Genomic DNA, 21852 nt, shown 5'->3' on the forward strand with positions numbered 1-21852 from the left:
TTAACAAAAAGTAATCCCTTAAATTACAAGTTTTTTACCTTAATAAAAACATCTCCAAGAATTTCAAAAAAATCATATCTTACTTCTAATTGACGTGGCAAACGGGTGTTAGAAGTCTACTCATGGGCTTATTCCGCAACAGTTAAGTGAGGCAACTCCAATTTCGTTGGCGATATTTAAAGAAGCTTTCACTAACCGGTTCTTTCCCTATATCCCCATCGTGCATTAATGTTAGGCAATTCGGTTGTTGCACACTCTTTTATATCACGTAAGCTTGCGCGTTTAAGCGAGAGGACCCTCGAGTCCTTGGAGTGTGTGATGTCCATTTCTACTCCACTAGGAGACTCCGTAAATTGTAGTTCCGTATTAAAGGGATGCGCGATAGAGATACAAAGTCGGCACCTCCTTGCCGATTTAATCCTATTTGACATGGAGAAGTTCGATGCCATTTTGGGCATGGACTGGTTATCTAAGCACCATGCCTGCATGGAGTGCTTCGAGAAGAAAGCGGTCTTTAGACCACCAAGCGAGACAGAGTTCCGCTCCTATGCAGTGCTTAAGCGCCCTAGGCCAAGATGTCTTCCGCACTAAAGGCAACCAAGATGCTGAAGAAGGGTTACGTGTGATTCTTTGTTAATTTGGTTATGTCTCAACCAAATGAGCCTCAGCTTTTAGACAACGAGGTAGTGAGAAGAGTTTCCCCAATGTCGTTTGGATGAGCTACTTGGTTTACCTCCGATAGGGAGATTGGGTTCTCAATAGATCTTATACTTGGAACGACGCCGATCTCCGAAACACTCGACCGGATGGTATTTGTAAAGCTCAAGGAGCTTAAGGATCAGCTGCAGGATTTATTGGAGAAGGGCTTTATTCACCCTATCGTGTCACCATGGGGAACACAAGTCCTCTTTGTGAAGAAGAAAGACGGATCGTTGCGCCCTTGCATCAATTATGGAGAACTGAACGAGGTGGCTGTTAAGAATTGATATCCGATCTATTTGATCAACTTCAAGGAGCATAGGTATTCTTGAAGATCGATCTCCGTTCGAGATACCACCAATTGAAGATCGAGGTAGAAGATACTCCTAAGACTACCTTCAGAATAAGGAGTACGTTGACCCATTCGTTATCATCTTTATTGACGATGTCCTGTTTTATTCTAAGAGCCCGAAGGAGCATGCACAACACCTGGAAGTGGTCCTACAAATTTTAAGGGAGAAGAAATTGTATGCCAAACTGACTAAGTGTGAGTTTTGGCAACAAAAGATTTCTTTCCTTGGCCACATAGTGTCAAAAGATGGGATCTCTATGGATCTTTCTAAGGTCGAGGAAATAGCCTAGACCTAAGACGGTCCAAGAGATCAGGAGCTTTATGGGTCTTGCGGGGTATTACCAGAGACTTGTTGAATGGTTTTTCCCCATTGCAGTACCCATGATAAAGCTCACCAGGCAAGGAAAGAAACTTATATGGACTAAAGGATGTGAGAAAAGCTTCCAGGGGTTGAAAGAAGAAGCTTGTAACGGTGCCGGTTCTAACTATACCCTCGGGTACAGGTGGCTTCATGATATACGACGACGCGTCACACCGAAGGTTGGGATGTGTCTTGATGCACCGCGGGAGAGTTGTAGCGTACGCCTCACGCCAACTCAAGAATTATGAGCACAATTACCCGACCCACGACCTAGAGCTAGCAGCAGTTGCTTTCGCCTTAAAGATTTGGCAACATTACTTGTACGGGGAGCGGTGTGAGATCTACACGAATCACAAGAGTCTTACATATTTCTTCATCCAGAAGGAATTAAGTGTGAGATAGCGCAGGTGGTTGGAGCTGATAAAGGATTTTGACTGTACCATCAACTACCATCCCGGCATGCCTAATGTTGTTGCAGATGCCCTCAGCAGAAAGTTTTCTTCTAGTACTCTTGCTATCATGTACACCCCTCAGAAATTTATTCTCCTGAACATGGAGAAGCTAGGAGTGGAGATGGTGAGGGATGTACAGGCAAGGTTAAGTACCGTAGTTCTTAGTCCGACAGTATCGGACCAGATTAAAGCTGCTCAAAGTGAAGATGTCAGCCTCCTGAAAGTCAAGACAAAGATTTCAAAAGGGGAGCGGCTCGCCTTTATGTTATTTTGAAAATGGGTCCTTACGGTTCAAAGGGAGACCTTGTGTACCAGCAGAGAAAGAACCTACGGGATCTACTACTGAGGGAGACGCACAAGTCTCTATACACAATGCATCTAGGTAGCACCAAGAGGTATCGAGACTTGAGACAACATTACTGGTGGAGCTGAATGAAGAAGGATGTATCTAATTTCATAACTCAATGTCTGACGTGCCCGGTGGTTAAGGCCGAGCATCAAGGGTCTTTAGGAACACTACAACCATTGCCAATCCCAAATTGGCCATGAGACGAGATTAGCATGGACTTCGTGATAGAATTTCCTAAAGCCCCGGGTGGATAAGACTCAGTGGAGATGATCGTCAATAGGATGTCCAAGACAGCTCATTTCATCCCTATTTAAATGACCTATTCGACGAGCAAATTGGCAGAACTACATGTTCGGGAGATAGTCAAACTACATGGGATTCCATCCAAGATTGTGCCGAATCGGGATTCGCGGTTCACGTCAACATTCTGGAGGAGTGTGCAAAAGAATCTGGGGATTAGTATTTCTAAGGCTAGCTCCCATGAAAGGGGTGATGATGTTGGAAAAAAAGGCAAGCTAACTCCCAGATTTATTGGCCTGTTTGTGATCCTGAAAGAGGAGCAATGACTTACAGACTTGCACTCCCTCCACAATTTTTAGCCATGCACGATGTATTTCACATCTCAATACTTCGAAAGTATGTGCACGATTCCTCCCATGTGATCGAGTACACGCTCCTCAAGTACACGAGGATTTCTCCTATGAAGAAGCATCGGTACAAATTCTGGATCGAAAAGATCAAGTGCTCCGCAACAAAACAATCCCGATGGTCAAAGTGCTGTGGGGCCACCGCATCGAGCAAGAAGCGAAGTGGAAGCGTGAGGACAGTATGAGGAAAAGTATCCCACCTTTTTGTTTTCTTTGAAACACGTTCAATCTCTAGGACGAGATTGTTTTTAAGGGGGGTAGAGTTGTAATACCCGAGCCCTATTACGTAGGTCCTTACATCATCTATTAAAAATATTTTTAAACTAAATATTTTGAGATAAAGAATTTTATCATTTTAATATTTTACTAATCTATTTTAAAGATGGGTGTGCTTTTATTTTTAGGTGGGTTATGAAATAATTCAAGGGTGTGATTTTTATGACTTCGTAATATTTCTTTTAAACCCTTTAATTTTATTTACTCAAGAAATGGTCCAAACTCTTTTTTTTTTTCTCCTAGCTTATGGGATAAGTTTCATTAAACTCATTGAATTTATTCTCCCTTAACCCCAAGCAAGTCAATTAAATCTCCTTCCTTCTCCTACACGCCGGCTTCCTCAACAAGCTATTGGACTTATACTTCCTTCTCTTGTACATCGGTCCTAAAGCAAACAAAAGAGAAAAATTCCTGAAGTCCCCTTCATTCACACGAGAGAGACTCGGTTTCCTCTAACCCGTGCGATACCTCTCTTCCCTCAAGCCGATTCCTTCAGCTTCCTAAGCCTAAGATCCCGACCGAAATTCTTCAAGGAAAATCGACCTTGTAAGTGATTTCTATGGCTCTAATCTCTAGTTGAAGTTTCAGATTTATGGGTTTAACCTAAGGTTTGTTTTTAAGGAAAATTTCTGCTGTGTTCCAACCCTAAATCCTTCGGATTTCTCTATCTCTTCTTGTTGCTGTGTACTTCCGTGGCTTCAAAAGAGACCCAAACAGGTAGTGTACCTTCCATGAGATCTTCTTGCGATTTGGGGTTTCCAAAATTCTGTGTGAACCGATTGTTGTGTAGAAATTTTTGGGTTTATTTCCCATTTGTTCCCTCTATTAGCTGCTTAAGTTGGGTGGTAGCCGAATAGAGGAATGAAGGTGCTATGTGTGATGTGTTATGCTCTATTTTGGTTTCAGCCGTGTGTCGTGCTCTGCCCTAGCCATGTGTGTGTGTGTGTGTGTGTGTGTTCTGTTTTATGGTTCCAGCCGTGTGTGTTTAAGCTCTGTTTTGGTGTTCCAACCATGTGCTGTACAAAGCAAATCTGTAGTCCTTCCTTGTGTTTCCTTGAGTTAAGCCATGTTTTTAATTATGCTTTTATGTGTTAAATTAATGAAGTTAAGGTTTACAATTTTAAACATTTCTTTCCTCAAGTTTATGGCCTAAGTAAGCCACCAAAGGTTTTAAATCTAAACTAGTAAGTTTACTTAGGAATTTTAAGTTGCTAAGAGTTTGTATCTTTTATCTTTGCTATGATTTCAGAAAAATATATGAGGCTTTTCATTAAATTTTCTATCACTCTTGAGATAATTAATTGTATGGTTGCGATTTGGTTAAGTGAGGGATGTTAAGACCATGGATGCACTGAGATTGCTAGCTGTCCATGTACCACAGAAACTTTGAAAATATATTCTGTTTTGGAAGCCTAAACCAGTCCACTTTACCCTCGCTCAACTTCACCCCTTTTTGTTTAACCAAAGATAAACTTTAGCATGAAAAACCATTGAAGAATAAGTGACAAAAACCAACCCTCTTGTGGGCATTGGCCTTTTGTTAGATTTATTTCCACATGATATTACAAAGCTGTCAAAATACCCTTTTGATAAAATTTCCAGATTTGGGCGGTACTTCCTTGTTCCCTACTATGCTTAAATAAATCCCTACCATCTTATACATTTTAACTCATGATTCCTACCTATCCCTTGTATAGAAAATGGTAGTCTTTAAAGAGGGACAACTAGTAAGCTTCATGCTTTCATGGGTTATTTAAATATTGGAAGGAGGATATTAAGAGTTGACTTAGTGCCATGTATGTAGCTAAATGGGTTAAAGGAAACGTTTTAACTCCAACTTGGGAAGTTTAGTGAGTGCGTATGAGTGTCGGTTAGTAAGCTTAAAGTGAAATGAATATTGATGTATTTATTCCATTTCATTGAATAGGAGTTTATTTTCAAGTTCGAAGGAACTCACTAGTAAAGCTCCCAGGTAAGTAGCTATGACCATGCCTCTTACACAAAGCTCTCTTTATGAAAAAATGTCTCACTCTCTTATTGTAAATGTTCTTCTAAAGAAAAGAGTAAACGAATATAGTATGTACAAGACCTTTCTTGATAGCCTATGTTAAGCACCCTATCGATTATAATTATGTGTATGTGTATAAGGTAATGCATGCACGTAGGTTCTAAGTCATAAGGTTTCCATACATGCTCTCTCAATAAACTTATTGATTATTCCTATATGTAGTATAGCATGAAAATGTATCTTGTTCATAAAAATGCATGTGCATTGAAGTAAGAAAGATGATGAAAATGTTTTGATTTCAAAGGAAAGGAAATAAATGTCTCATGTCGTATGCTTCAAGTGATGCTTTAAATGAGTTTTAAAATGCCCCTATAAACTTATGCTTTTAAATGATGTCAGGAAAGTGTTTTAAAATGTCTCGATGAACTGACGTTAAATGTCCCTATGAACTGATGTTAAATGTTCCTATGAACTGATGTTTTATAGATGCCTTGAAAAATGATGTTTAAGCTTATGCTTTTAAAATAATATTTCTTCATGAATGTACTGTTAAATAAAAAGATGATGTTTAAGTTCATACTTTAAATGAAGTTTTCCCATGAACGAATTGTTAAATGAAAAGGACTAAAAAGAAAGTACTAAAAGGACTGCTATGAATGAATGAAAGAAAGGATTGAATGAATGAACGCTTTATTGTATGAAAATACGTAACGGCCACAAGAATGAATTAAAAGGGGTACCCAATGAATGAATGGGCAGATGGCAATGCCGGATAGTAGTATCTGGTAGTGCACCCAGTGCTACACCCTAACGGAATGGGATTCCAACCCGTGGCCACGGGCAAATCCATTGGCCACAGGGCCGCTAACCCTAGCACGCGAGGCGTAACAGTGTGCAATGGCCTATGAAAGTGAAAACATGAAAAGGATGTTTATGCATGAAAGTATGGTTTACTTCCCAAGAATGTTTATGCATGAAAGTATGGGTTATTCCTTAAACTGTTATGCATGAAAGCATTGTCAAGAATAACAAAAATGTTTATTTATGCATGTTTCAAAAGAAAAGAATAGATGCCTAGTATGTTCACTGCATAGTGTACTACTTACTGAGTATTCCACTCATTTTGTGATAAATGTTTTAAACATCTAAGTAATGATGAAAAGGCTGGGGAGCAAGGCATTACTGTAGAGGGAGAGGCAGACGCTTAGGACCTTCCCTAACGAGGATAGTTATGTTACAAATGATGGGTTATGTTATGTATAGATATTTTATTTTGGGATGGACTCTGAGAGTCTCTTAAGAATGAATGTTCGAATAGAATATCCATTAGGTGTTCCTTTATTGGATAGAAAAAAAATTAGAGTGCACGTGTTTTCATGTCCATGCCGATCGCATGTTGTGAGAAAAAGAAATAGGAAGAAAATAGAAAAGAAAAGAACAGGCATGTAAGTCAGGATTTCGTCCTTCCTGGGATAGGGTCGTGACAGGAAATACTTGCAAAGGAGTGAAGAAGTGATAAAAGGAAGTGAAATGTGTCTTGCTCAGGGGGAAAGTTATGGGCTTGAATGATCCATGATTGGAGATGGTGATTGGAGATGGCTATGTGACATAAAGTGGAGAATAATGAGGGGCAAGGACTGCCTGCAGTAGCTTTGAGATATGGAGGTTGATGGGGTGGATTTCTCCTTCACATCAGGGCACTATTGGGTGCAGCCAATGGTAATGAATGGTCTGCCATGTGAGGGAGAAAACTTGTTCAAGAAGTTTCGCCAAGGTGGCCAAATTCATGGGCCTTGGTTGGCCTCTATCGAGTGGGTTTCAATTTGGGGTTTTAAAAGGGTTTGGTTAATTATTCTAAATATTCATATTAACCTATTTGGAAAATTGTTTACCGAAATTCAATCCCGAAGTACCCTTAAAAATAATTTCACAATTTCGAATAGGTGTTTCATCTGAAATTATGAAAATAGGCTATTGCGCCATAAAATCCTAAATAATCAACTGATTCTAATGACGTAGACCAAAACTTATTTTGACAGTCCTAACTATCTCAAATAATTAAACTTATATTTCTAACACCATAGTGAGTGATAATACTGACTATGTTGACAAACTAAAACCTTTACGATTGTTCCATTTGTAAAAATTTATGGGGATTTTACGAGGTTCTTACAGTCAATAGAAATTCCACCTGTGAATTTCTAACGGGCTGTTATAAGATGTAATATTCCTAACATACATCTAGCATTATGCAAAATTCGCAACGAATATTTTTTTCTTGAGCAATACTATGCACCAAACTGAAAATATCCTAAATAATTAAAATATAATCCATGCACACTTAACAAAATAAACATCCATGATTACAATGCAGGTCTCAGAAGACTATAATCTGAAAACATGGGAGACTGGACTTACGTAACTTGACTAATAAGGTCAGAATACTGTCCAAAAACCTAACTATGGAAGATGTAAGCTCTGCGTCGCGTTTGCGGCATCTAGTCTACCTCTTTCAGTCTACCAGTGTTCGCTTCTTGCTCTTATCCTAACACATCGCCTATCATTCAGGGGGAGTGGAAGTTGGGACTACCACGGTGAGATTTGATTACAAATCTCAGCAAGTTAATATGAAACTTCCACACAGGTTAATGATGCATGTATGGCAGTAAATGCATGAATGCATAATCAAAGTCAATAATAAGCATAACATAATTTGACATAACATAGCATGAAATAATAAGAATAACGTGACTTGGCATAATATGGCATGAGTTGACAGAACTTGAACTGGAACTGAAACTTAGCTTGACGTAACATGAACTTGAAATATAACATTGACGCGAACTTGAAGCTTGACATGAACGTAAACTTGAACATAACATAACATAAGACATGACTTAAACGTGAAATACATGAATTTTGAATCTTGTTCAACAGACATAATTAATAAAGTGACCATACAAGTGTTATACGGGACCCCTTGAGCTGTATGTCCAGCTGATTACTGCATCACAACACATGTATTTACACCTGTTGTGAGTGCATTAATACGTACTTCATAGTTGTTGTGGCCTCATGTATTTTACGTGTCACAATTGTAGTGTCTCATATAGTGTATACTCTACAGTTATTGTAGCCCCATACTTCATGCTCCATAGTTGTTGTGGCCCAATAAATTGTTTGTGCCACAATTGTCGTGAACACAAGTAAAATAAAATATGGCTCCATCGACGTTAAGGGTTGGCGTGCTACGGTGACCAGCTAGTTAGGCCTCATTCGCAACGTGTTGACTGTATTTCGTCAACCTACGAAATTTCACACCTATTTAGACACTCCAGCGTGAATAAAGGAGTTCCACTAGAATATTACCTCATCCTAGTGCTTAGGGTCGTGATTGACATGATTGTTCTCAATTATACAAATTGTACCTAAGATGAAACTTGATATGAATACGAAAGGACAGAAGTCCAAATGTAGTCTACCATGACATGAAAGTAAGAAGACATACATGATGTACTTGACAGAAAATGTTTCGTAGCATAACTTAACATGTAACAGACAATATTTGGTAACATGGCATAACATGTAATATACAATATTTTGTAATATGACACAACATATAACAGTGAATATTACTTGATGTGACATACATGTAACAGATGACATACGTGACATGACATACTTGCAACAGATAGGAAAGCATTACAGAATATTTTGTATAATAGATAAGTATTTCATGGCAGTATATATCATGTGTAATAGATGAACATGTAATGACGTCGCATGTCATGACATATATGTTAACATACGAACATAACTGTAGTTCCCTTACCCATTACACATACACAGTAAACTAATAGTAAGTTAAGAGCTAACTTATCTAGATTTTCTCATTCTACGAAAATAAAGCATGAAACACGAGAAACTGTAAGATGGTATTATAAAAGTTAGAAATTTAATTACTAACAATTAGAAACAGGAAAAAGATACAGCTTAAAGTAAAATTACTATTTTACCTTCTACATATGAGAAAATGACAATTTTTCTTCTAACATAAAGATTTCACATCCTAACTCCAAAAATTACCAAAAGTTATATTCTTCATGTAAATTTTATCGTAAACTCAAGTACCAACTCAAAAGATTTTAAAACAATTCACAACTATGGAAAATTCACTATGGCCAAAATATCCATTGACCATTTCTCTTGATTTTTGTGCAATTTCTTCCAACTTTAAAACTCATGATTAAAACAAAATTTTATAGCAAAGAACTTCCTACCCTTAGTCTAAAACATACTTAAAACATCCAGTAAGAAAAAAACTAATCATCAACACCAAACTTTTTGTTAAAAGACCCAAACGTTTTAACAAAAAGGCAAACCATTGAATCACAAGTTTTGACCTCAATCAAAACATCTCCAAAAATTCCAAAAAATCAAATCTTATAACTAACATATTCATAACATCATCCAAAGACCAACCATGCTTTAAGTAATTAAACAAAAATCACAAAACAACACTTGGAGTTTTTGGTTCTACACTTAGTCCAAAAACATAAACATTTCCTTAACTAGCTTTGATCAATCTCTTGATCCATGGCTTAAAATGATGAGATCTTCGAAGTAAATCAATCACGGTTTAAAAATGTGTTCTAAAGAAAATCCAACCATCAAATTTAAAATCACATGGCTAAAACTCAATAAAATATATATCTAACCTAAAAGCATTAAATCTTAGGTCTAACCAAAATCTTCTTGCATAAAAAAATCATATCTTTGAAAATATTACTAAATGTCTTCAAACAAAATCCTAACATGCATATAAGAGAGTTAAGATTATCAAATAAAAATATCAAGGCCAATGGAGTAAGATTAAACTACGAAATATTCAAACTTTCTCAAAACAAAAACTGTTTTTCCACTTCTAGTTTCTAAGTTTCTATATCTAAGAAAATCTTTCATCAAAAACTTTAGTCATGCAATAAATCCTCAATTAAAATTCATAAACACAAGTTAAAAACACTCCATAAAATTTTCAAACCAAGATATGCCTTTAGCTTGGTCAAAAACTCCAAAATATAACACACTCTTTCGTTTAACGCCCAGAATGAAATTTCCATGTTTAAAACGACTTTTGACCAAAACAATAGACCACTAAATGAAACAAATAAGATATCCACAAAAGCTATACTCAAAGACGAAAATTTTTTATGATTAGTCATTGCAAGAAAATACTTAAAGAGGGTAAAAAAGTGCCATGCAAAATGACTCAGAAAACTGCTTGGGAGAGCTCTTTTGGTTTCTTTCTAAGAATAGGGTGAAGAAGTGATGAAATAGAGTGAAGTGGGTCATGCTCGAATTTAGACTTCTGGAAGGGGGACGTATAGGCTTGAATGACCTTTGATTGGAGGTACCTATGTCACATTGAGAGGCAAGGACTGCCTGCTGCTGTTGTGTGGTATGGAGGGTGATGAGGTGGTTTTCCCCACTCACATCAAGGCACTATTGGGTGTAACCAAGGGTAGTGGATGTCCTACCATGTGGGGGAGGAAACTTCTTCAAAAATTTTTGCCAAATTGGCCAAATTCGTGAGCCTTGGTGGGCCTCAACGAAGTGGGCTTCAATTTAGGGCTTAGAGAGGGTTTGGTTAGGATTTGGAATGCTATCAAACCCAAATCTAATTTTTCTTACCCCAATCAAAATTCCAAGGTTTAAAGGTTTGATAATGATGTCATAATATGAATTTGAGAAATTAATAGTGTACGGAAATGATTTAATCAAGTGATTAAACACAACGCTAGAAATTGGATCAAATACGGTTTGGAGGCCAAATTTAGGGTTTGAGGATACCGTCTAGAGTTTCATTTTTCAATATACTTTTGGGGTTTCAAATAGATTCCAACCATTTAGGGTTTCACTAGGGTTAAAACCCTCTTTGGTTTGGCACAATTTGGTTGATCAGATGAAAAATAGGGTTTTGCTTAGTTGTCATGATCTCACACCTTGATTCCTTCACAATTCATTTCACTGTTCCTCTTTGTGCCAAGTGTCAAATATTATTCACCAGTGTGATCAAGATCTTGCAAAGTGTCCAAATAAAATTTCTCTAGCCTAATTTGGATATTTCACACAGTGATTTTGAAAAAACTACACTAGATGCTACTATAAAGGTTACTATTCACTCCATGAAAGTGAAACATAAAATTTACATTGTAAAATCGTAAATATTCACACAAACCTAAATGTGCAACTCGTTTTTTGAAGTGCAATCCCGAAGTTCCCCAAAGTAAGCAAAACATATTTTCGAACAAGCGTCCAAAAACTAAAAGTGGGATTATTGCGCCATAAAATCATAAATAATCAACATAATCTAATGCCACAGACAATAACTCAATCTAACACCTCTAACTACATAAAATCAATAAAATTGCACTTCTATCACCATAGTGAGTGATAACTCAGGCTATGCTAACAAAATAAAATCTACGCAATTGGTTGAATAGTGAAAACTTACCGTGTTTTCATGAGGTTCCTAAAGCCTATAGAAATTGATTATGCATGTCTATTTATGACTTTGATTATGCATCCATACCTTTACTGTCATGCATACATCATTAACCTATGTGAAGGTTCTCTATTAACTTGTTGAGGTTTGTACTCAAATCTTACCGTGATAATCTCAACTATCATTCCGCCCAAATGGTAGAAAATATGTCAGGACGTAGAGAGGGAAAGGAGCTTGGCAAACTGGAGGAGGTTGATTAGGAGGCGACGACGCAATGCAGAACTTGTGGCCTCTATAGTTAGATTTTTAGATAGTCTTATGGAATTGATTGTCGAGTTACACGAGTTGCTCGATGAACTAGCCCAATAATTATGTTTTGGTGATGTAATGATGGAGCTCTATCTCCCATACTTTTGAGATTACAGTCTTTTTGAGACTCGTAATGTAATCATGGATGTTTAGCATTTAAATATTTAGGAATTATGTTTTTTAAGTATTTGGAATATCTTTAGTTGGAGCATAGTATTGCTCAAAGAAAAAAAAAATTTATTCGCTGCTAATATTGCATATTGTTAAATGCATACTAGGCGCATTGCATCTTTATTTATCATGAACGGGGGCGAGTAACCTTTTGTTGCATATCCTGACGCTTCATATGTTCATTTGATTCCAAGTGGAAATCTGGGTGTGTCACAATTCCTAACAATCAGTTTAGACTCCAAAAAACGGAACACTATCAAATCATTCATTGATATCTACCTTTGCACATCTACAGGGCACTCCATATTTACTTGCATACAAGCAATAGTGCTCCTTTCAAGAATTGTTACCATTATCCAGTTTACAAACTGAATATCCATGTAATGCCACATATACTAAGGTAAGGGACGTGCTTGATTCAAACGGTGTACAAACTGCACCCTCTGCAACCTTAACTTCTTCACATTACTCAATAATGCAATAATACCATCAATTGCAATCCAGTCAATCTTAGCTATGCTTAATAATATGTAGGTCTTAGAAAAGTACCCAAGGATGACACCAGCTTCTTCTATTCCTGAGGCGTCAGCATCTACCTCTCCAGAAGTGACTGCATATACTCGAGCTGGTACTAGAGGCCGTGGATTGGGTTTGGAATCTCTGTAGGGAATAACCCCATTTCTCCAATCTCTTTTGGGATAGTTCTTGATCAGATAGTCTATTGCCCACATCCAAAGTAGAGTCCTAAAGTAAGCTTGCACTTGCCTCCATGGTTCTTATCGCACTTCACATATATTGGGTATGTGGTCGACATGGAGCTCCTTCTCTCAATGCCTTTTCCCTTATCTAATTTGATAAATATCTTCTTCTTTTCTGGACTTTCTTCATCAGCATACAGAGAAGTCCACTTTCTTTTCGAGATGATCTGAGAGGTCAGACCCTTCTATTATGCCTTTGAAATAGTAGCTACATTGACCAGCTTCTGGTAGCTTTCAATATGAAAACAAGCCACATGGCTTTAGATACTCAGCTACAAACCTCCTTAATAATTCATGGCTTGCATCTTCTCAGTAGAAATTAGGTGAGGTGTGAACTTCCTCAACTCCATGAATTTGGCAGCATACTGCTCTACATACATACTGCCTTGTACTAAAGACATGAACTCATGTGCCTTTTGTTGCTTGATCGATTCTTTGAAGAATTGATTATCGAAGTCCTCCCAAGTTAGGGCAGCTAGGGTTCCTAGTTCCCTTGTCAAATTTGTCTTCGGGTATCCCACCAAATATAGGCTTCTCTTTGCAACAAATATCCAGCGTATAGTACCCTTTGATCTTCGGTGCACCCACTGATGTCGAATCTCCGATCTAAATCGATCATCCACTTATCTGCCCTCATGGGTACTTTGTTACAGGAAAAGTTCGGGTAACTGTACACCAAAAATTTCTAGTAAGGACAACCCATAACTTCTTGTCTAGGCACATGCACTTGCTGTTGTTGTTGTTCGCTAAGCACGTCTGTCAACGAACGAAGCTTCAGCTATCCCTTGTCCATCGCCCATTGGAGGATTTTGTTCCACTTGGTTGTTATCTCCACTAAGTTTACTATGTACTCTGCCACACACCATGTGTCACTTCTTGAAACACATGCCTATGTGCATTGGATTACATACTTACTCTTATACTAAAAACAATTTAAGCCTAATAAAAGACTAAAATTCCAATCCTATATTCTGGTACAATTCCTAGGGACACATGGGTTTAACCCAAAGACATATTGCTCTAATACCACCATGTGATGCCACAGGCACTGCTTAGGATTTGACGGAGCTTGAAGCATCGAGACATGCATCTACCAGTATGCAATATTCACAGCAAATAGTTGTTTTCTTTGAGCAATACCAATGTACCAGAAATACTATATCTCAAAATATAAACATAATCCCATAAATAATCATATGTCAAAAGTCACATTTTCGTCAAAATACTTAGACTAAACATCCATTTAACAAAAGTAGGATCCTAAAATGATGACCCTTCAAAACCATCAAAACGTTGTCTTTTCCATGTAACATAGTTATGCCAGTATCCAATGTGCTACTAGGATTTCCTGAACCTCGATGATACACCTCGAGATAATCTCCTTGAACTCACTTATGGAATCAAAACAACTCTCAAAAGTAAGAATGCCATCCAACTCAGCCTACTAATGTTGCACATAGGTTCCTTCTAAAATTTACAGAAAGTCTTCCACCAAAAACGGAATAGTTTCGATATAAATATCTGGTATCCTAAATCGAGCATCCACTATATACTAGTCTTCTATCAAATCGGGCCATTGATCCATCTTGGTTTTTATCCTCAAGTCCTGCGACAACTTCTAATTGGGACTATCAAGTGAGATTTTTTTTTTATAAATCTTAGCAGGGAAGTTACTAAGCTACCAACAGTATACATATACATGCATAACAGTAAAGTGACATGTATGCATCATACATGACCTTGAACATGCGTGACTTGACTTGGCAAATAACATAGCATGTACTTGACTTTAAAAATAATGTGATTGCACACTAACATAACATGACTTGACTAAACTTAACGTAACTTGACTTGACATGAACATGAACATGAGACCTTGTGCAACATATATAAGATTGCAATATCCTGACAATCAGAATGATTTTTTCAGTTGTTTCGTCATGAATATTTTGAACAATCAGAATGATTCTGCCCAAAGTACTTTGTCAGAGATACTCTAACAATCAGAATGATTACGCTAAGAGTACCTTGTATAGTTTTAGTGAAAATATTTTGATAATTAGGATAATTATGTCATGAGTATTTTAAAATGAAGTACTCTAACAATCAAAATGATTATGCCATGAGCATCCTATGCATGACTAACTGAGAAAATATTTCATGCTGGACTCATGTGACTCATGTCATGTAACCATAGTGCGTAACAAATAAATATATAACAGATAGCACGACATTCATGACATGTAACAAGTGAATTTGTAATAGATGGCATGACATTCATGACAAGTAACAAGTGAATATGTAACATACGGCATGACATTCATGACATGTAATAGATGAACTCGTAATAGATGACATAACATTCATGACATGTAACAGATGAACTTATAACAAATGGCATGACATTCATGACATGTGACAAATGAGCATGTAGTGTAATAAATGATATGGCACGACATATTATAGAAATTTATAATAATCATAAGCGACAATAATGTAGTCTTACCACTGTACATACATAAATACAGTGAGGGTAAATTATAGAATCATCGCGTAACATAAAGCGTACCGTGAACTGAAATGAGATATTTCTAAAGTTAGAATATCTCACTAAATAATTAGAAACACAAAAAGTTTTGACTCATGGCAAAAATTGCAGAGTTACCCCATTTACTTGCCGAAAATTACAATTTTGTCCTTAAAATAAGGATTTTGCATACTAATTCCAAATCTTACCAAAATTTACATTCCTTGTGTAATGTTTGTCCTAAAACCAAATATCCAATAAAAACAAATCTAAAACAATACACAACTAGGAGAACCATGCTTAGGCCAATTCATATAAAGGCCAAAAACGTGATTTTTGGTTGCAATTTGATTAATAATCAAACTAACACGCTTAAACCGATTTTTGAAACAATAAAAAATCACATGCTAGGTTTCAAAATCATGCTAAAATATCAATGTATATATTTCATAAAAATCATAAATTCACTACATCAATAAAAATGTAAAAACACCAAGTTTAGGTCAAATATAACCTACCCTTGATGTTCTTGGTCTAACATTTTACAAATCAAATCGAAGGACTCCAAAAATGTTTGTCATTCAAACTTAAGTGATAGCATGCTTAACTAAACAAAGAAAATTACAAAAATACAACCTACACAATTGGTTTGCATGAAAACCTCAAAATTGGGTATAGCATGCTTTGGAATTAAAACAAAAACATTATATCCTCGATTTGCATGCAAAAAATCTTCAAAAATATAGCCATATACATGACATTCAAGTTCTAACTTGATCTACGCATTAAGTCTATCATCACACGGCAAAAACTTCATCGAAACATAATACCAAACCCGAGAGCCTCTAGTTGAGTCCTAAATAAACTCTTGCATGTATAAAATTATTCAATCAAAGATCTAAACAAACATTCCCCAAAACTAAACTTCAAACACATATATCAAAACCTCAAGAACAACATATATGAAGATCAAAGCCATTAAATCAAGTTTCCATAACGAAAAATCACAACTTCACCAAAACAAAGACCAGTTTGAGTCATCCAGTTTCTAACATTTCAAAATCATTCAAAACTCTTTATAAAAGTATTAATCATGCTATAAATCCATACTTAACTTTCATATTAACATGTTAGCACTTCACCAAAAACAAGATATACCCAAGATGTCACCAAAAACTTGACCAAACTTTTAAATTTTCACACAAACATAAAAGCTGGCACCATCGTGATCCTTGCATTATCAAACCAAACTTTCACCAATCAAAACTCTATGAAAAATTTCTGAACATATTCAAATATAAACTAGACTTAAAAATGAACAAAATACATGAATATCGTGTAGTAAAAATCGACTTACAAATGGCTCGTAATGCAAGATAAAAAACTGCCAGAAATCTACCTCCAGAGTAGTGTCGATTTCTCTCTAGAAAGGTGATGAAAAAATACAAAATGTGAAATGAGAATGAGGGAGGGTGGTGTGATATTGAGAAAGGGGTTGACATGAGGATGGTTGAGGGACCCTTGGATGGGAGGTTGGCAACCAAAAGAAGGGGAAAAAGGGGCTACACAGCTATTGTTTTCATATGTAGTCTAGCCGAGTGATGGCTAGTGATGGTGTAGCATTTTTTACTCCCATCAAGTGACTATTGGAGGCTAGAAAATGAGTGATTTTTTAGTCATCACCTTGGCCTTCGCAGGGAGCCAGAGTGTGCGCACAACCATTCTAAGGGGTGATCATGGTGCACGCGCCAATAAATGTAAATGGTTAGCAAGATGATTTTTCATGATGTTGAATGGACCTAGGGTCCGAGATAATTATATTATCTAATGATTTGGGTATTGGATGCTTGATAACTTTACGGTAAACTATGTTTATTTCATTTGCCTGGAGGCTGGCACCTTGGTATGTTTAATTTTCCTTCTATTTAACTTTGAAGTTCATTTTGTTATAATCATCGTTATTTCTTGCATTATTAGTTGCTATCTTGGGCTATAATTTAATGAAAATCTCATTGTGGTAGTCTCACTATAATTTTGGTCCTCGAAATCGTAGGTTTTGATACAGATATAGGAAACGAGGTCGGTTACGAGGAAGAAGAACTAGTGTAGCTCAAAGAATAGCATGTATAGTTTCTAATATTTTGATGGTAGTGTTGATGTGACTTATGCAGATTGTTTTGGAAAATTGAATTTTTTCTCTAGTACTCATATTTCTACTTTCTAACAAGTATCTTATATCTTTTTTTCTGCTATTATTTTGTATACGAGTGCCAATATTTCACAAAATGCAAGAGGTGTTTGCCCATGTGGTGTGCATCCTGACTTCTCGGCCTCCTGCCAAATCCCAAATGAGCGTTGACAGCGTCACAATAGATCTTATTCATTGTCTGAAGGTACTAGTCATTATGTGTTACTGAAGAGCATGCCAATCACGTGCTTTGCATAAGGACAGTTCAATCATTTGCGTTTATTTGCCACGTGTTTAAGACACTTAATTGCTACATAAATGGCACATAAACATCAGACACATCATCGTTCAGCCTACGAGTGGACGACGTAATTTCTAATCAAATGATCATGTTCACAACATTGTCCAACACAAGGGAGCATTGCTAAAAAACATTAAAGGATGCTAAAACTAAATAGGCCAAAGCATAGGGGAGTGTCGTCACAACTTCGTTTAAATTTTGGCTTATATTAATTTTGGAATGTCCTTGTGTATTTGTATGAGAAAGTTATTTTGTGAGCCAAATGTTGATTCATCATTGTGCCTATGGAGCTGACATGTGCATGTGTGTCGTCACAACTTTGTTTAAATTTTAGCGTATATTAATTTTGGAATGTCCATGTGTATTTGTATGAGAAAGTTATTTTGTGAGCCAAATGTTGTATTCATCATTGTGCCTATGGAGCTGACATGTGCATGTGTGATATATTGAGCTCTATGGCATTTGTGATGTCCATGTGTCATATTGGTATGTGTCTGTTATATTTGTGCCCCTTCTTGCATCAGGCTATCTTCATTGATATATGTATATTATTTTTTATGTCCTCAACCAACCGTTGATTATTTCTTCTGTCAAGTGGTTTAGATGATTTTTTTTGGCTAAAATATACTGTATGAGGAAAAGAATCGTAATTGCTCACAAATCGTTGTGTTAGGAGGACATAATTTTCTCTAAAAATGAAATTTTCCCAACCTTATTAATTGTGCTATGTAATGAGCCAATAGAATCTCCCCTTCTTATTTAATTTATTTTAGATTTAGCTGAGGAACCATTTACTTAAAGATTGCACTGACCCCGATTGGATAGTAAGATGAGATGAGATGGTTTATGTGGAGATTTAGAAAATTTGTAATGATGAGATGAGATGAAATGCAACTGTTTCTGTATAAAAAATGGGCCTTAGTTAGCTATGGAGACATCAAGTGTTTTTAGCTAGAGGAATAGATAGTTGTCGAGTTTAAATTCATAATTATAAACCTTTTTCAATGTCCCAATAATTTTATTAAGAGAATTTGACTATGAAGTTATCCTTTTGAGAATTTTTTTTTTTTTTTTTATATAATCATTAAGATTTGCTAACAAAAAGTATACTCTTAGGAATAATTAATATTTAGGTTTGTGAAGTTTTGACTTTCTACTGACTATTACTTGAGGTATAAAAAGTTCCAAACTAGTCTCTAGGGTTCGAGTCATATCTCGATGAGAAATAATAGTTACAATCGTGAGTGTACAAGTGCCACACAATCATTTTGAAAACAAAATGAATCGATAAGAGACCCACATGAAAAAATTAATTTTTTAATAGTGGATCCCACTTTTTTTAAAACGATTGTACAATGCTTACTCACTCACGACTAATATAGCATTACTCATGTTATAACCAAATAGAAGAAGACATGTGTCATATTTGTACACAATAGCTTATAAAAATCAAAATGCACGGTCAACATAAATAATCTCGGCAACTCCTTTTTTTTCGAATTTATTTCTTATGTTGTTTTAATGCATATGATGACTAGGCATTTTGACTGTGGATATTTTAGTTTTATAATCTCATTATTTAGAATTATGACACATTTTGTAACACCCCGTATTTCTTTTTAGTATATTTTTTTTTAATTTTAATTGAATGATTATTTGTTATTAATTTAAAAATTTATTCTCTTGTTTTAAAATTGTTGGATTTTTAGTGGGTTTATTTTTATGATTTTAATTTTGTGAAATTTATTTTTGAAGTGCTTTCTTTAAATTAATTATTGTTATGTGTTTAAATTTCTTCTCGAATTAAATTAACTTGTTGTTGGGTTTAATTATTTATTTTCATTTTAATTACTGCGTTTGAATTATTTTATTTCACTTGCTGTTTTAAAACCGTTTCCGTTGAATCGTTTTTTGTGACCCAAGTTGTGAATTTTGGACCTCATTTCTTTTCCCTCTATTTTTTTCTTTTCCTTTTCTTTTTCTTTTCTTCTTTTTTTTTTTCTTTTTTTTTCTTTCTCCCCTGGGTTCCCTTCCCGCACAGACGTCTCTCTCACTCTCTCTCTCTCTCTCTCTCTCTCTCTCTCTCTCCGTGCAACCGTCCCTCACCCAGCCCGCCGCCGCCGTGCGCGACACCGCCCACCCCATCGTGCTCCCCACCGGCCGGCGACATCACCCCTTCAATTTCAGCCCTCCTCGCACCGCCGTTAGCCCCCACGCACCACACCAAGCCGCGGCACTCCTTGCGCCGCTGCGCCGCCGTCGTGCCACCTCCGGCAACCATCTTCTCACCACATCATCCTCGACCTCTTGCCAACCCATTGGACCCAACCCCACCTCCGATCCGTCACCGGTGAAGCACATTCATCAACATTTCCGATTTGGGTATTTTGGTCTTCTACCGCCTATTGCGCCGCCACCTACGGCCAACCCCCACCACCACTAACTTCACCGACATCCCTAAGCCCTACCCTATCAATCTCGGGTCTTCGTTTATACCTATTCAAAAGTGGATTTTTGAGACCCACGGCCACAGTTCTTTTGGCACTGTTTTGTTGCTGCATTGCCGCTTCTAGCACCTCCGTGATCTTTTAAAAATTATATTATAGCATTGTAAGTACTTTTCTCGAAGAACTTTTGAGATTTAAATGTATTTTTGCGCTAATTTATATTTATTGTGAAATGGTTGCTTGTACCGGACTGAGTTCGAAGAGTAAGGGGGTCGGTTGGATTGGATGATGGAGTTGTTTGTGTGATTGGTTTATGCTATGAAATTTGTTGACTGTTTCGGATTTAAATATTGGTGTTTTGAGTTTAACGTTGGTCATGGTGGATATTGGTGATTTTTTTAGGAAGTGGTGATATATTTTGAGATTATGAGGGTTTTAAGTTTTGAGAAATTAAGATAGATTATTTTAGAAGCTTAGGCTTAAATATGAAAATCCGTGATTGATTGAAAACTTACGAAAATTGTGTGATTATTTTTATAGGTGACGATTTATAGTCGACTCGACATTTTTGAGGAAATTTCTGAAAAGCTAAATTGCCCAGGTAAGCGAGGTTCATATACTAGTTTTGCATAAAACAAATAAAATGAGGTTGATTTTGAGAAGAAATGTATTTATTTTTTTAAAAGAGATGATCTGAAAACAACCTCAGATGTTTATTCTGCATATGCATAAATTCTACATAAGAGAAAGTGTTTTTCTGTCATGACTGGTGTAGACATGAGCTAGTTTTGTGCACTTTATTTCTGAACTATGTAAAAGAGCGAATAAGGAATTCTAAAAGTTTTGTTATAAACAAATGAGAATGTTTTGTTTATGTTTATCTCGAACATGTGAAATGATCTGAAGCTTTTCAGTGTTTTGTTTTGATGTGATGTGTCATCTGAAAACATTGGCATGAAGTTCTGATTCTGTATATGATTGTAATCGGATTTTCGATGAAATCCGTTCTGTTTCTGTTAAGGCCCAGCCACGGGTATAATGGTGGTTTATAACCCTACCACGGGGGTGAAACATGGTATACGGCCTAGCCACGGGTATAATGGTGGTTTATAACCCTACCACGAGGTTAAAACATGGAAAATGGCCCAGCCACGGGTATAATGGTGGTTTATAACCCTACCACGGGGGTTAAACATGGTATTGTCCCGATGTGATATTAAACGATGATAAGATTATAATGTTTCAGTTTAGAAATGCCAACGGCTTCTTTTTTTTGGAATAAGTATATTTTTCTAAAAATTTCGCTCTAATGTTTTTGTACAAGTTTTGTTTCTGCATTCTGAAAGTAAATGTTTGTTCGGCTTATCTAATGTTATAAACGCTCATGTTTACATGCTAGTATATGCTCTCTGCTTACTGAGTTGTTGATAACTCACCCCCTTATCTCCATAATATTTCAGATGACAGTGATGGTTCAGCTGAAGATCAGTATTAGAGTCTAT

General features: G+C 36.5%; 1 long non-coding RNA gene across 1 annotated transcript; it reads left to right on the top strand.

Annotated features, from left to right (window-relative positions):
- The first annotated feature begins 3711 nt into the window (after window positions 1-3711).
- On the top strand, window positions 3712-6461 carry LOC121264054. The gene is made up of 3 exons (XR_005940447.1): window positions 3712-3853; window positions 5064-5112; window positions 6295-6461. It is a non-coding gene; the product is annotated as an uncharacterized LOC121264054 (long non-coding RNA).
- The last annotated feature ends 15391 nt before the right edge of the window (window positions 6462-21852 follow it).

The sequence above is a fragment of the Juglans microcarpa x Juglans regia genome, chromosome 5D (assembly GCF_004785595.1).
Source record: "Juglans microcarpa x Juglans regia isolate MS1-56 chromosome 5D, Jm3101_v1.0, whole genome shotgun sequence".
Classification (NCBI taxonomy): Eukaryota; Viridiplantae; Streptophyta; class Magnoliopsida; order Fagales; family Juglandaceae; genus Juglans; species Juglans microcarpa x Juglans regia.